At 36.4% G+C, this 10,895-nt stretch overlaps 1 pseudogene; it reads left to right on the plus strand.

Annotated features, from left to right (window-relative positions):
* Positions 1-10,593, plus strand: part of LOC120414455 (protein farnesyltransferase/geranylgeranyltransferase type-1 subunit alpha-like) — a 13,639-nt pseudogene extending 3,046 nt beyond the window's left edge.
* The last annotated feature ends 302 nt before the right edge of the window (positions 10,594-10,895 follow it).

A 10,895-nucleotide genomic window follows, 5' to 3' on the forward strand; every position in this document is an offset into this window, starting at 1 on the left:
AGTGAGTAGGAACACTTGGTCAGAAGCAAAGAAAAGAGCAAAGAACTTCAATAGAGGAGGCATTTACACGCTCCACTATTCATGATAGAAGAACAAAACATCACCCCAGCACCACTACCATCATCTTACTCCTCGTTCTTCTGGCCGGCGGCAGTCATCGAGCTTTGGGGTGGAAATAAGTGGGCTGTTTTACCCACTACAACAAGCAACAAAAGCAACAAACACCAGCACAAAAACAACGCCAGCGACGACGACTCGGCCAGCGATGATGATGCTAATGATGGAAGCAGACATGAAAGCAGAAATTCCTGAAAGTCAATGCACTTGGCCGAGACTTTGAGACTTTAGTCGGGCTGCATGTTGGCATGGCATGGAACTTTAGAGTTTGCTCTGGCTCTGGCCAGCAGAAGAACGATGAAGAATCGCTCTGCTGGCGGCTGGTTTTTTTTTTTCATTCTCTTTGAGAGCGCACAAGAAATTGTCGCTTGCGTGCTCTGTCGCCTGAAGCTTCTGGTTCGTCGCCGGTGCTCCGTTTAAGTCACTACAGAACCACTCTATGATGATGTACGAGGTATTTGATGGTAATGATGTAAAATATAATTTTTATGTTATTACTGATTCCATAATGAATTTATAGTAAAATTACGCATGAACTTTTTTTCTCATAGTGTTGTGTTTAATTTTGTTTAAGTAAAGCAAAAACAGCAAACATTTCATTAAAATAAAAAAAATTGATAAGGGCAATCTATAAATTAGTTGAAACTTCCGAACTTGTCCACGTGGTTATGGATGGTTCCAAATAACAGAAAACTACTAAGCATCAACGTGTAACAATAAATCAAGAGAAAAACAAACAAATTGATCAAAAGAGTAACCCTTACCAGAAAACTTAAAAAATATCATGCAACATTTAAACTTTAATGTTTGTTTTTATTTTTTCTTTTCTGGCGACGAGTTATGTTTTTTTTAAATAGTGATTTTTGTAAAAAAAATTAACTCTTGTCTATAAAAATTGTTTACCTCATCTTTTTATGTAAAATCAAATTTGTAATCGAAAAGTACTTTACAGATTAAGTGCACCGTTTTCAAAATACAGTAATTCAAGGTTAAATTTTGTCTGATGAATTCCAGTTTTTTTTAAGAGTGTCCATGATGATTTATTCCTGAAAAATTCAGATAGGGAGAGAGGGGGTAATATGCACCCCGGGGCAAAATACACCCCCTGCTTTTCTCGGTATTTGGAAGAATTTTCCGGGGGAAAAATCATAGAAATTGGAGGCTTAACACTGGTTAACCATGCTGGAAAAAATTGAGCATCGTGGTATAGAAACAGCTTAAGTTATTTGCAAAACATTAAAATGTTGTGTTTTCATCTAATTTTCATTGAACTTTCATTATGATTATTGGACAATATAAAAAGCATTTATTGTTATTGTAAGTGTTGAGTTATATAGTTTTTGCCATAATCTTCAGTATTGTGTAGATAGATGAGTCCAAAAACATAAAAAAATGCATTTTTAATTAAATTTTCTGCAAAAAGCGTGTACGGGGCAAAATGCACCGCTGTGAAGTTCCTTTGTAAAAACAGCGGTGTCATCTGGTGGTGACTAGTGAAAACTACTTTTACCCGGTGCATTTTGCCCCATAGAGCTTTATGACGTTTCGCGTACACACACTAGCGCACCATTTGATTTTGCTGGCCGGACAAAATTTAACCTCAATCTTTTTCGTGTACGTACACGCAATACATGCGCACTTAGATATCTCTATTGTTGTGGTGCATTTTGCCCCTTTGTTGAAGTGCATTTTGCCTCAATGTTGTGGTTCATATTGACCCTCATTGTTGTTGAAATGAATCAAAAATATTTTTAGAAATCTTTTATTTTTAAACAATTTTGAGGTTTTTAAAGACTTTTTTTTCACTCGGATGACGTTGAATAATAGGAACATCTAACGAAATTCTTTCACAGAAATGCTGTTATGGTTGAGAAATCACAGTTTTCCCTTAGGGGGTGCATATTACCCCCTGTCCCCCTAATTTGCTATAAAATTGTCTAAGAAACATTGAAGATTGGACTTCTGGTTGCTGAGATACAGCGGCTTTTAGAAAAATAAACAGGAACATTAAAGTTTTTTAAAGTCTCACCCAAACCTTCAATTTCTAATGGCGATATGTCAACTAGGGACCTGCATAGGAAAATGAAATGTTCTGGGAGAAATTTCAAACACCCAAAGTCATTCAAATTTAAGGTTGAAAAACTTGTAGTTTTTTCTTTCGAGCTGGCACTTTTCTTATACCGAACAAGCACAAAACTTAACAAAAACTACCAGATTATTATCAACAACAGTTTTACAATACATGTAATTGTTAATAATCTCGTTTTTTGCCAAAACTATTTTAAATTGATTCCAACCTTGTTCTTGCATGATCTTGTTGCTCGTTTGGAACCCCGATTTGACAGTTCGATTGGAACCCTGAGAGTGACATTTCGCCTCTCCATATAGGCTCTCTAATGTCAACAACTGATGGTCCGATTTTCAATGTTAAAAATCAAACATTCGTGAATTTTTTCGATGTTTTCGAAATAGTAGTTTATGCAACAAGCTGCGAAAACAAGATTTTTCAGCACGAGTCGTACATTTATCTAACGAGGTTTACTGAAAGAGAGAGAGAGAGTAAAAAAACAATTGTCCTGTTTTATTTTTCTTTTATCCGCTGTATCTCAGCAACCAGTGGTCCAATGTCAATGTTTCTTGGGCGAACCTGTAGAAAATATTGGAAAAAATATTTTTAGGAATGGTCATTGATCGGTCAAAATTTAACTTTGAATGGCTATATTTTTGTAAACGGTGCTCTTAATCAAACAAATTGTAAAGTACTTTTCGATTGCAAATTCAATTTTACATTAAAAAATGAGGTCATGAAGTTTAAGTACTACATTTAAGTTTTTTACAAAAATCACTATTTAAAAAAATCAGAACTCGTCGCAAAATTTTGGTCTCTACTTCTAAATGGCTTAAAAGGTATGGGTTTTTGTCCCCTAAACATATAATAAAAACTTACTCAATCCACCTTTGTGGTTGATGCCTTCCTCACTTTTTACCAACAATGGGTAATATGATGAGTGGTTTGGAGACATATTTCAGCTATTTTTTTAGATCCAGAAAAATAAGTACACAGATATAACTTAAGTGGTCATAGCTCGAGACAGGGTTGCCAGATCTTCAATGTTGTAAGCTTGTTGGAAAGGTCTCTCGATTACCTAACCAACGATGGGTCGAGTGATGGATCCGGACATTGCTTGCATACATTTAATTGAGATCCGGCTTCGAAAAAGTACATAAATATCACTTAAGTGGTCATAACTCGAGACAGGGTTGCCAGATCTTCGATGTTGTGGACTCGTTGGAAAGGTCTCTCGATTACCTTACCAACGATGGGTTGGATGATGGATCCAGACATCGTTTGCATACATTTAATTGAGATCCGGCTTCAACAAAGTACATAAATATCACTTAAGTGGTCATAACTCGAGACAGGGTTGCCAGATCTTCGATGTTGTGGACTCGTTGGAAAGGTCTCTCGATTACCTTATCAACGATGGGTTGGATGATGGATCCAGACATCGTTTGCATACATTTAATTGAGATCCGGCTTCAACAAAGTACATAAATAGAACTTAAGTGGTCATAACTCGAGACAGGGTTGCCAGATCTTCAATGTTGTAAGCTTGTTGGAAAGGTCTCTCGATTACCTAACCAACGATGGGTTGGATGATGGATCCGGACATCGTTTGCATACATTTAATTGAGATTCGGCTTCAAAAAAGTACATAAATTTCACATAAGTGGTCATAACTCGAGACAGGGTTGCCAGATCTTCAATATTCTAGAGTCATTGGATAGGTCTCTCGAATTATGAAAAAAGAAGATAATTTTTAAAAAGTCACAATATTTTTTCCGTGTATCTACTTTTTTTAAAGCCCTCATCAATACCTACAACTGTCAAATTCCTTGAAAGGCTACAAATTTTTGAATATTTACTAGAGCGTCCAATTTCCCGGGGTTACAAATTTCCCGGGAAACGGGAAATTTTCAGCCAATTTCCCGGGAAATCCCGGGAATTCCCGGGAAATTTGAAATTTATTGAAAATTGTTATGATCTTGGTTTTAATTAATATTATGCAACAAAATTGTATAGGACATCAACAATAATGGTTTAAATAAGTAAAAAATAATAAATAAATTATTTACTCTACAGCATTGCCTTGGCGTTCCCGATTACGGGATTCCTACTCGAAACTAGGTGTCCGAAGGCTTGATTGTTGAGGCAATTGCAAACCTCATTTTACACCTAAGCTTCCATCCACCCCGGGATTCGAACTGACTACCTTTGGATTGAGAGTCCAACTGCCTACCAGCGACTCCACCGGGACAGGACCCAGGGAGACGACTCCTACACCTGGACTGAGCTATCGACCTAACCTCTAAGTTAGACCGGGGCCAACATTTACTTCCCCATCCGACGGAAGGCGTGATCAGACAAATCTCGTCTCAAAATTTGCCACCGGGACCTTCTGGGATCGAACCCAGGCCGACTGGGTGAGAGGCAATCACGCTTACCCCTACACCACGGTCCCGGCGGTTTAAATAAGTGTGAATATCAATTAACAGCTTGATTGCATGTAAAAAATAACTCAACCACAAGAAAATGAATTTTGGTTTTTTTTTATGAGAAATTTTAAACTTGCCTCTGTGACCAATTTATTGAAATGAGAAAAAACATGCAGAAATTATGTTTTTCATGACAAATATTGGTTTCAGATCTTGAACAAATGTTAAAACTTTTTAGTGTTGGTTTTACTCCAAACAACCCAATATTTTCAAATATTTGAAGCATGCTTTGAATATTTGCATTTTTTGAGAACAAACAAAAAAATGTAATTTTTCAATGATTTGTTTTGTATTATTATGCAACATGATTTGAATTATACGATAAATTAACATCATTCCACAAAAAGTCTACTATTTTTTCACATTTAACCCTCTAACCTGTAGTTGCACTAGTGCTCCATAATTCTTTTACTTCAAATTGTAATTTCTTTAGTACTAGATATTCAGCCAATTGAATTAATTCTTTTTGCACAAATTCGATTTTCATCTCATTTGATCATGGTAAACAAAAATGTAAAAAATCTCAATAATAATTTTGAGATAAGGAGTTTTTCAAAAAATAGTTCCAAAAATTTAAGAAAATGTTTTCTTCCGCTTGAATTTCGGGAATTTTTTTTTTCGGGAAATCCCGGGAATTCCCGGGAATTTTTTTCCCGGGACGGGAAATTGGACGCTCTAATATTTACGTAACATTTTTGTATGGAGACTTTTACGGGTGAACCAATGCACACCCGAGCAGACGGAAATAACTTGGGAAGGTCAGTTTTTGATATTGTGAGAAGATCAAAATCCGTTATTGGGATGATCGGATTAGTTGTTAAAATAACAAATTTCCATAACAAAGATTTGTTCGAAAAATAACTCAAATTGTTATTGCTCTGTTATTACAATAACATACTAATAACAAAGAGTCCAGAACTATAGAATAACAAGATTAGTTATTCTGAGCGAAAGATGGGGAGCACCCAAATAACAAAAACTGTTATTATTATGGATTGATTGCATAACAAAAAGTGTTATTATTTTATCCGTCAAAATCCGTAATCTCTCATACTCCTCTGGTTTTTCGATACAATCAGATTGATTATTTTTGCCGATCAATGTTGAAGTCCAACCTAAAAATAAAGAAAAATTATCACAAAGTGTCTTATTCTTTTTCTTGAAAAATTAAGGCACTTATCTGAAGAATATCATTAAAGTGATAAGCATCGCCACAGGAAGAATTTCTGATAATAAATGGAGCGTTGTGGTCGTTAACTCGAGTTTCCAATATGCAGCCTTCATCGACTCCAAGACCGTAACCTGCAATAAAAAATATTTAAATATTTTAAACCAAATATTACATATACCAACAAAATATAGAGCAAACCAAAATGTCGGCTTTGATTTAGGCGAAAAAGTTGACAAATTTTGCTCAAATAAAAGTTTCAACAAAATGAAATATACATAACAAAATAATGTTAGGTTCTCTAAGAAGTATATAAAATTTCATAATAAATTATCATTCAAATTACTCAGATTCCTTGTAAAATCAATATAGGAGATAATACTTGCAAAGGCATATTTCATACACTATTTTCCCTTTGAAAATGCGATTTTGTTTACTCTATAATAATAGTTACCTGTTGGATACAACTATTTGGGACGAAATAAACATTTTTGTTCTAATCGAACAAAAACTTATTTTTTACTATTTTTTCTCAAAACTTTTTTAAACCACCTCAGAAATTGACGTTTTATCCACAAAATAAGTTGCAAAAGCTTACAGTTAAAAAAATTGTGCCTGAATGCACTCAAAAAGCCTGTTAAAAAGCGTAGTTAAAGGTTATTTTCAAATTAAGCAAAACAAACTAAATGGGCCAATTTGGATTTGTGAATAAGCAGTCATGCCAAAAGGCCGTAGTGGGTTTGTAAACGAAGAGTGTATCCCTTTCATGCCAAATGTAAACATTATCAATAACGTGAGCAAGATACATTCTTTGTTTACAACCCCACTACACTCCTTTGGCATTGTTTTGCTAGATTTAACATGGCAGGATATGTTAAATGTAAACATGCACTGACGTGGACAGGATAGATTGCATGTTTACAAATCCAACTTTGCCCATTTACTTGTTTTACTTGAAATATATCCGTTAGAGGTCGAATGTCAAGGTGTTGATTTACGACATCACCTTTTTAGCTTTTGAGGTTATCTGTAATTCGTCTTTTTTGCATCCACCATCAGTGTTTGTAACGATACTTTTGAAGTACTTAACCAAACTTAATAATTTTCAAGTGGAACTTGTGGGTTCTAGTTGCAAAAAAGAGCTATTTCAAAATTAAAATCGTTAAAAGATTCAGAAAAGCCTAGGAGGATAAGCTGAAGAAGAACTTATAAGGTCAAACAGAAGGTGTAGGAGTAGTGGGGGGGGGGGGGGAGGAGGAGGAGGAAGAAGAGAAGGGGGAGGAAAATCTACCGCTAAAAAAATAAGTTTACTTAACTGATTGCCCCGATTACCCAAGTTTGCTTCTGCTGGCTTGCAGGTCGTCCTCATCGCAACCGTTACAGGTTGCAGAATCATCTTTGGCTTCGGAACAGTCGGCATTCTGGACCGCTCCACCGTTAGCGTATTAAGCCTCCTCTTCTTTGAATCTGAAAAGAAATTCCCCGTCAATAAACAGCATTTGCAAAAGTTTGGAAACTTGGAAACACGAAAGTGTGTGAACAATCAAAAATAATGAAATAACTCTAGCACAACAATGTAATAAGGCCAATGTCTAAGTGTAAACAAAGAGTATGTCCTGATCGTTCTTAATGTAAACATAAACTGACGTGAGCAGGATAGCCGCTTTGTTTACACTTCGGCATTAGCCCATTTACATTGTTTTGCTTTCCGGATGAAGCACTTGAAAAACACAAAAATTTGCTCACCCTTTGACCAGGATCCTGCCGATTACTGAAGTTCCCCGAAATGATGGAACTGCCTCAGACCCCGATCAAAACTGAGGACATTCGTCCGACAGGTCCTGTCCTCTGTTTTGCTGCGAGGATTCGCTGTTGTGTCGCTTACAGCTGTGTTTTTTTTCCCTCCAGCTGCAGCAATCTTCTCCTTGACGAAGAAAAACACAAAACTTTCGCCAAAAAGAACATTTTTCCCGATTATCGCGTTTTACCCTTTGCACATACACACACGACGGAACTACCGAAAAGGGATCCGGAAACGGAATTCGGTACAAACTCGATCCACACGCGACGAGCAACTGCAGATCTGGCGCACACGAAAAATAAACAACAGCCTGCCGCGACGACGAAAAAACAGTGCCTGCTGCGATCGCATTGTTGACGTTTACGTGTGAGAGCAGGGGGCGTCCATAAAAAACGTTTATGCATATTTGAGTTAGAAAATATAAAATTAATAGCTTTTAAATTGAAAACCAGTTCTCCCATAAATGAGCATCCTGCACATTCATATTTCTTTTTTCTTATGAAACAATTCGTTTTTTTTCAGAAAATTAAGTTCAAAACATTAGCAGAGAAACGTAATTTGGAGACGACCACTTTGGGCGGATTCCTTTTCCAAGCGTTCCCATTCCCACCTCACCACCCCCGGTTTAATGTAAACAAACCCTACACTCTAAAATCAGAAACAGTTGCAAATTGGAATTTACTCAGAAAATAATCCTTAATTCGGTACAAAGCTACTCATTATCAAGTTCAATAGTTTTGGGAATTGGTTTGAGAGTGCATTTTAAACAGTTTGTTTTGAACTTGGTTTGACGTTCCGAATAAAATTTCTTCTTCAAAAGTCTCTCTTGCTAGCGTCAAGCATCCCTAAGTTTCCTGCCGGAGAATTTTGTTCGAATTTTTGCGGTGGCGGGCGGCAACAGTTCCGCCGAGGAGTTTGGCGAAGAATGGACCATGTACGGGCCCGGCCCGAGTGCAAGGACATCGAGCCGCTGAAGCAGGATGACGACGAGAATCCGGTGGCGAGAATCCGCTACAGCGAAAAGTTCAACGACGTGTTTTCCTACCTGATGGTGGTCATTTCCAAGCAGGAAAAGTCCCTGCGGGCGCTTGGGTTGAAACAGGATGCGGAAAAACTATACGGTATGGCAGTACCAGCGGGACATTCTTAAGGCGTCGATAAGCTGGACTACTCTAGGACAATCCGAAGAATTATCAAGTTTGGTACTTTCGCGAGGTGATTGTCGAATGGTTGAACGATCCTTCAATGTAGCTGGATCTGACGGAGAACATCCTGAACACCGACGAGAAGAACTATCACGAATGGCCGCACCGCCGATCGGCCATCAAGAGTTAACGATTGTTTGAGGAAGAGCTGGTGTACGTGGACCGGTTGATTTCCGAGGACATGCGCAACAATTCGGCATGGAACGAACAGTACATTGTGGTGAAGCATACCGGATTAACACCGGAAGTCCTTGAGCGCAAGGTTGTGGAATTGTGGACACCCTTGGTTGATTAGAGATTTTTAGAATAAACAACGAAATTACGAAGCTGGTTAATAACGTCGATCCGGAGCAGAATATGGCCATGTCGCATAACCCTATGAGCATCGAAAGCGATTCAAAAACTGCTCTTTGGATCGAATATGAGTGAAAAATACCAAATAAAATCATAAAAGAACAAAAAAATACTGGTAGAACTATATTCACAATTACTTTTTTATATTTTAATGTTACGAAAGTCCTATAAGCTATGAGATTCCCTATGTTCACAGGACCTTTCCAAATAAAACTCTAGATGAGTGTATAATAAATTTGTTGGTGAGGGCTTAACAAAGGATTTTTGTACGAAAATATTTTTCAAAAATCTACTTTCAATGTTGTAAAGTCTGCAAAAAATACTTTTGAGAAAGCTCGACAAATAATTAAACTAAGTCTTTGGCAATACAGACTGATGTACACTAGAGTGTAACAAAAATGACTTTTTGGCGGGCATTCAGGGGATTGCTCCGGTGGGCATACTGAGCCCAAATCTTAAGTATGAGCTTTATTGGACGTAACAGGAGCTGGCGCTTTGCATTTGAATTTTAAATGGGAAAATCAAATAGCGTCTCGGGCGTCGCGAGGTTCTTTAACGGGGCCGATTTTTTGAAAAAATATCAAACTTTGAAGGTCTGTACCGAGCTCTAGGGTGCTTCAAACTTACCAAAAAGATGCGTAAGGATCTGGCCTACAGTGGTGCTGAAAATAAACGCTTCAGTGGCCAAAGTGCCTCAAAGAGTGTCATTTTTGAAAAAAAAAATCACAGATTAAATACCATTTAAAATTCAAATGCAAAGCGCCAGCTCCTGTTACGTCCAATCAAGCTCATACTTAAGATTTGGGCTCAGTATGCCCACCGGAACAAACCCTTGAGTGCCCGCCTAAAGTCATTTTTGTTACATCCTAATGTACACGCGAACGAAAAACTAAACATTGTCCAAAGCTTGGGTAAGCGGAAATCTCATTTCTTGTTTTTTTAACAACCGGCTTTAAAAAATTGGCTATGTCCATGAATATCTAAAAAATTACAAAATATAATTTTGATAAAAAATATCAGGGAAAAACATATTCAAATACTTTCCAAAGTTCAATTTTTCAAATTAAAAAAGTCAATGATTATTTTGCTATAAAAAATAAAAAGTTTTTTTTGTTATGGTTATGTTACGACCTCCAGTTGCCTGCTCAGAAATATGAAAAACATAACTTAAACTGTTATTTTCATCTTATTTCACTTTTCCAATCGAATATCAAACAAATAACAGTTCCTGTTATTATGGAATTAAATGAAGAAACATAACTTAATCTGTTATTATTATCTTATTTCACATTTCCAATGGAATATCAAACCAATAACAGTTCTTGTTATTATGGAATTAAATGGAAAAACATAACTTAAACTGTTATTATTATCTTATTCCACATTTCCTATTGAATACCATCCCAATAACATTTATTGTTAAAATAACAGAAACTGTTATTATTTTTTCTTCCAAATTTTTTTTTCAAGAATATTCAATAACAGTTTCTGTTATTTTAACAAAATCTGTTATTGAAATGACATGAATTTTGTTATTACCGTCTGCCCGGGAAAAAGATTTAATAAAATTTCATAAATTATCAGAACCAATTTTTGGCATTATTACTCAGAGTTGATCTTAATTTTGTTGAACCTTAGTTTTAAAAATAATACCAGTTTAATACTTTACACATCATCAAACTACTAAAACTTT

Source organism: Culex pipiens, chromosome 1 (genome assembly GCF_016801865.2).
Source record: "Culex pipiens pallens isolate TS chromosome 1, TS_CPP_V2, whole genome shotgun sequence".
Classification (NCBI taxonomy): domain Eukaryota; kingdom Metazoa; phylum Arthropoda; class Insecta; order Diptera; family Culicidae; genus Culex; species Culex pipiens.